At 30.8% G+C, this 6,269-nt stretch overlaps 1 protein-coding gene across 1 annotated transcript in view; it reads right to left on the bottom strand.

Moving 5' to 3' along the window:
• LOC129231755 (centromere protein V-like) overlaps positions 1-6,269 on the bottom strand; it is a 33,082-nt gene extending 26,813 nt beyond the window's left edge. Inside the window, exon 1 of the mRNA XM_054866120.1 lies at positions 6,158-6,269. The gene's annotated coding sequence lies outside the window, so the exon portion shown is untranslated. The remainder of the gene's footprint in view (positions 1-6,157) is intronic.

Consider the following 6,269-nt stretch of genomic DNA (forward strand, 5'->3'; position numbering starts at 1 on the left):
TGAAACTCGTAGTTTCAATTTGGCGTAGTATTTTTTCATTTGTACAAAAGGTCTAACACTGCTATTAGAAAAAATCTACATTTCAGCATACAATGAAAATGTTTTTCTGCACAAAAAAGATTCCCTTGAGGTAAATCTAATACTTTTTTATGCTTACATTATGCTTAGTGGTCTGGACGGAGTCAAAGCTTTAAAAAAAGGAAGAACATCCTTCGATTAACAGTCAACTTATCTGAATGATAACTGTAGCCTGCATAAAGGAGTCGAAACACCACCAAGTAGCATTCCCACTGCATTTATTTTATTACGTGTGTTATTTTTTGTATATTATTGGTACATGTAATGCGTAATATTAATGTAAATTTGTTATTATGTCGGACAGCCCGAGCTTGCTCAAAGTTCAGATAGTTTATAGCCGAACGCTCTACCGAAAAAAACTTATAAATTTAACCAAACAACTAAGTCCAGTGCCTTTAAACTTTTAAACTACACACACACACAGGTTAATTCAATTTTTTTTTCTCGCCGAAAGCGACACAAAAAAATGTAAAATTGTATTAGAACTTTGTTTAAAAAAAATGCATAAGAACTATAGGCTGCATCAAGGTTTTGCGACAGGAAGGAGTGTTTCGGAAAACTTGATTTTTAGACCGTAAGTCTATTTTTCGTCATTTGCCGGCCTGATAAGTTTTTAAATGAGGGGTTAATTTCTTCAAGAGATAAGAAAGATCTCGCATACTGACAGAAAAATAATCCACAGAAATAACATATAAGATAAGATAATGAAGAGAAATGATTTTATTTTTGAAAATTTTTACAATTTGTTATCGCAGGCTGCTTGAACCGTTATGGCTTAGATGGCAGCACGTGTTCATTATTTAACAGCCCGGTTAAAATACAAAATAATTTGAACGAAGTTCTTTTTTAAGCGTAGTTTTTCGAATATAGTAAAAATGTGATAAGCTATTTATTTTTTGGCAAAAAGAAGAAATAATACATATTTTACCTTTCAAATTGAGGTAGTAATAATATTAATTATTTGTACAAAGAGTCAAAAATTCATTAGAAGAATCTATATTTCAATATACGATTTATTATTATTATTTTTTTTGAACAAAAAGCAATTCCATTGTAATCTGAAATGTTAAACCTGATACTTATATTTTTGCATACATTATGCTTTAATATTCTGACCGGAGCCAAAGCTTCAAAAAAAAAAAAAAAAAGCCTTTTAGTGTAGAATCAATTTAACTCCATCAAGTTCTCGTAACAGCAAGGAGCGTTTCCGTCTCATTTATTCTATTCCCTCATATATGTTATTCATCGTTATAAAGTGTTCATCTAATGCTCGATATTTCTCTAATTTTTTGATGCAGATTGTCCGGACATGGGCCCGATCACTCATTCTCCTGGTTACCAGTCGAATGCTCTACCGATCAAGCTATTCAGCTCGGTCAGTCATAGTGCGAATTTAAGTTATAAATTTAAATGAATACCTCGTTCTGGTTCTTTAAAACAGGGTTTTTTGACAGAAAAAACAATTTTTAGACCGTGGGTCTATTTTTTGTCAGTAGCCTTCACGATAAGCTCTAAAATAAGGTGTAAATGAAAGAAATCGATCAAGAATTGAGGAAGATCTCGCGTAGAAACAAAAAACAGGCTACAGAAATAATATATAAGGATTTTTACGACTTGAACACGATTCTTGAAGTTGATGAAGCTTTTTGGTCAGATCTAATTTATTTTTTTCCTTTTCAACGACATTTACTACGGAAAACACTGCTTCATACAAATTAACGGAATTCCACAGCGCTCCACTCTTGCTCTTGGATAATTTTACAATTTTCCACAAGTTTTTCTTCAAACTTTTAATAAAGATTCATACAAGCTTACCCCTACCCCCAGGGCGAGGTTGCACCCCCTTCCCAGCTGCAATAGAACACCCCAAAAACCAAACCCTCCTACTAGAGACCAAAATCCTCTGAAACTAACCCCCTAAAAATTTCAATAGCGCAATCTGCGTCACGCGTCGCACCTGTATAGCTAGCTGTTTTATATGCAACTAAATGTATGATACGTATATATCTTTTAAATCACACCACCCTCGCTACAGCAAAAGAATTAATTTCAAATATACATTTCGAAAAATGCTAATGTCCCCCCTAAGAAAATTGAATTGAATTTAAATAAAATGAATCCCTCCCTCCAAAATAAAAGAACTTAATCAAAATACTTTTTACAATTATAGAACAAAACTAAACTCCTCCCTCCACGAAAAAAAAAAAAAAAAGAACTTAATTGAGATACCCAATACAGTAAGAAAAAATATCCTTTCCACTCCGCCCTCCCAGAAGAAAAAAAATAAATTAATTTAAATAGCATTACCATAAAAACAAAACTTAAGACCCGCTAATCCAGCGAGGAAAGGAATTTAATTAAGTGCGCAATGTAATTTGAAAAACGTAAATGTCTCCACCCCTTTCAAGAAATCAGAATTTAATTAAAATACATATACTTAATTACAAAAAAAAAAAAAAAAACACACACACCCGTCCCCTCCCCCCCCCGAATGAAAAAAAAAAAAAAAAAAAAAAAAAAAACGCAATACTATAAGAATTATAACATACTCCAACTTCTCCCTGCGCAGAAAAACAATTTAATTAAAATGCGTAGAATAATTCGAAAAATGTAAAAATCCCAGTCCCCCGAATAAATCAGATTTTTTTTACAGGGTGTTTCAGAACTCTTGTGCAAAACTTTAAGGTGTAATAGTACATATCACAGGACAAACAATATAATAGTAAAAATAAGGGTCCCAAACGTCTTCCGAAGGAGATAGGCGCCATTAAAGTTTAGCGTCCAAAATTTCAAATGATCATAAAAAACGGAAAAACTTGTCGATTCGTTTGCGGTTTTCACTAAAATTATTTTTTTTTATCAGTAGTAGGATAGCTGGTGTCAAAGGGCACTTCAAACGAAACTGTTGAGTTGTAAGGACGCTATTGTGACTAGGACGACTTTTTAGAAGTATACGAACAATTGTTGAACTTTTTAAAGGAACGTACAGTAGGTATCAGAGAAGTAGGTTGGTTGGTATTTGCGTCACCTCTGTTGGAGCCAGGCATGTAACTAGGATTTTGTTAAGGGGGGGGGGGGGGGTCCAAGGTTGCACGAACTTTAAAAATGGAAGCATGCTAAATCAGAAGCATTTACTGTTAGTTGTATAAATTAACACTATTTCAATCAAAACTACAATTAATAAGTATGATAATTAGCTTAATTAATTAATGGTGTAATATAAGTATGATAATTAAAGCTTTACAACATATTTGCTTTCAAAAAAAAAAAAAACGCTCATATTTATTTTAACTACATTATCAACTGTCTAACTCAATAAATGCTCCATAAATCCCCACTCCTGACTGTTTCGAATTGGATTTTGGACTGCATTTAATGCTTCTACGGACGAAAATATCGCTAGGGTTCAATAAAGAGAAGCTCGAAATGTTTCTTAATTCATTTAAATTTTTAGAATTCATTCAGCGATAAGAAATGGAATGATACTTCTAATCTTCATCTTTTTTTTCAGTATTTTCATATAAAAGCTTAGGAAAACATTATTAAAGCTGTTCAAACAACTAAAACACATAGAAAGTGTCATTGCTCGTTAATAAGTTTTATTGTGATGTATTGCTAAAATAGATATCTAAGGATCAGTTATGGTATTTACGATGAATTAAGATAAACAATAAAATTTCTTTGTCAAAATTTTGAAGAAAATTTGAATGATAATTTGTTTATAAATACTATTTTTTAGGCCATCAAAGATACTAAACATTTTTCTTGGACATTTTCTATTTAAGGAGTTTCGCATGCAGTGTCATTTAAGAGTGATAAGAGGAAGTATTACTTTTAGAACTTAGGAAAATGAATGAATGCACTGAAGAACACATTGTATATACATAGTATTTTTTATGTATAGTCTTTACCCCTCTTCAGGAAAACAAATAAACTAAATCAAATCCGTAGTTCTGTTCATTAAGCTGATTCAAAACAACTTCTGTGCAAAATGTTCCATTCTAAATTTAAAATTTCAATGAAAACAACAACTGGGGAAAACTAGGGGAAATGAACGATAGTAACAGTAATGAATCAACTCAACAAAATTTGACACTCTAAACCTAGTTATTTTACTAACAATATGGAAATATAAAAATTTTAAATTTCTACATTTGGCGGTAGTCATCCGATTTCGATCCTTTAGGAGGTAATCTTTGCCCTATTTGTGATAATACGGCAGCACCAAAATTAGATATAGTGTAAAAAGCTAATCATCTTTCGGTGACAAATGTAGAAGGTTTATAGGTAGTTTGAAGACTCAATTAGCAAACATTGCTCTAAGTCATCAGATGTTATAATCTGAAGGTTTAAAAAAAGACAAATCTCTTGTAAAAACTCTAAGAAAAGTTGTAAATTAAAAATCTAGATACGATTTAAATTGATATTTTGAAATTATATAACAACTAGAAAATCGCCCGTCAAGATATGATGAATGAAAATTGATTCCACATTTGAACGAAGAAATTGCCTGTTTGGTGACATTTTGATAGTTGACATTTTAAACCCTAACTCCAGTGGATTAACCCTAAATTTCAGTAGATAACGTTCATTGTTGACCATTTTTTCGTTTCTTTAGTGCCCTGAAATGATACAGTCTCACCAGTAAAACAGTTAAGTTACTGGATCCAGTTCAGCCTTGTTACAATAAAGTCTTTCCCTGCATTTTAAACATTACCAAAACATGTTATCAAATTATCATGGCGTGAAGCGAGTTTCATAGTTAATGAGGTCAAGAGCATTACTCGATCATTGGCTATTATATATATGAGGATAAGAACAACAACTATTATTCTTGCATTCGGAGTCAACTGTGCTTTTTAACCATGAATGTACAGATACTTATTAAATAATTCTTGAATTCAAAAAAAGTCAGTAAATAGCTATTAAAAAATTTGCTAAATGAAGCATATGCACGAATATTATATAGTATTTTATTCGAAAAATGGAACTAGATGATAGAAGAAAATATATATTTTCAGTTAAACTAATTAATAACTTTTCCTTTTCACCTAGTGAACACAATTCAGTTAATATTTTAAAATAATGATTTAAAATAATTTCATTGTGAAATATATATGTATAAATAAACTTATACATCTTTACACATGTGTTAATCATTCCAAACTTAAAACTAAAAAAAACCAAACACATCCATTTTTTTTAAAATTCAATTTCTTTGTTTTTTTAAACTTTGATGTCACTGAAATGAATTTTGTTACATTAGTATTAACCTTTATTTATTCATCTTTTTTTTTACGACCTCCAGATAAATATTTTTTTTCCTTTTTTATAAATCATATATAAAAACGCAAGAAATAAAACATTCGCAAAAATTCTAGTTCTTTTTGGTACATCTTTGCTCAGAAAGAGTGAAAGAAAAAAAAAACTCTGTTATCTTATGATGAAAATGAATTAATATTCAGAACAAATTTCCAGACATTAGTTTCATGGTTGTAGAAAGGCAATCTACAACCATGTTGTAGAAAGGCATTTACAACTTTTCATGGAGTTTTTACAAGAGATTCGTCTTCTTTTAAACCTTTAGATTATAACATCTGATGACTTAGAGAAAAATGTTTGCTAATTGAGGCTTCAAACTACCTATAAATCTTTTATATTTGTCACCGAAAGATGATAAGCTTTTTACAGTATATCTAATTTTGGTGCTGCCGTATTATCACAAATAGGACAGAGATTACCTCCTAAAGGATCGAAATCGAATGACTACTGCCAAGTGTAGAAATTTAAAATTTTTATATTTCCATATTGTTAGTAAAATAACTAAGTTTAGAGTATTAGATGAATGCTAAAAGTTGCGAGCGCTCCGGGAAACAATGATATAAATAATTCATCATTGTTACGAATGAAAATTATAAGTGAAATAAATTGAATTGATTGGTTAAAAAATAAAATGATATTCGATGCTATTTTTGTCTGAACAAAATTTTAAATAAATGAGAAAACAATGCATAAAATTGCTCCTACTGTTAAAAAAAGAAAAAAAAAACATTAAAAAAAAAACTGCAATACAACTTACCCAGTGGGGGTTGGCTAATTTTTTCTTGTGTGTTTGTGGTTTTGCTCCTGATTTTCCCCTTTAACTTTGGAGGAAAACATTCGTGCAACCGACCCATACGAATGGCAGCGAT

This window comes from Uloborus diversus, chromosome 10 (assembly GCF_026930045.1).
Source record: "Uloborus diversus isolate 005 chromosome 10, Udiv.v.3.1, whole genome shotgun sequence".
Taxonomy (NCBI): Eukaryota; Metazoa; Arthropoda; class Arachnida; order Araneae; family Uloboridae; genus Uloborus; species Uloborus diversus.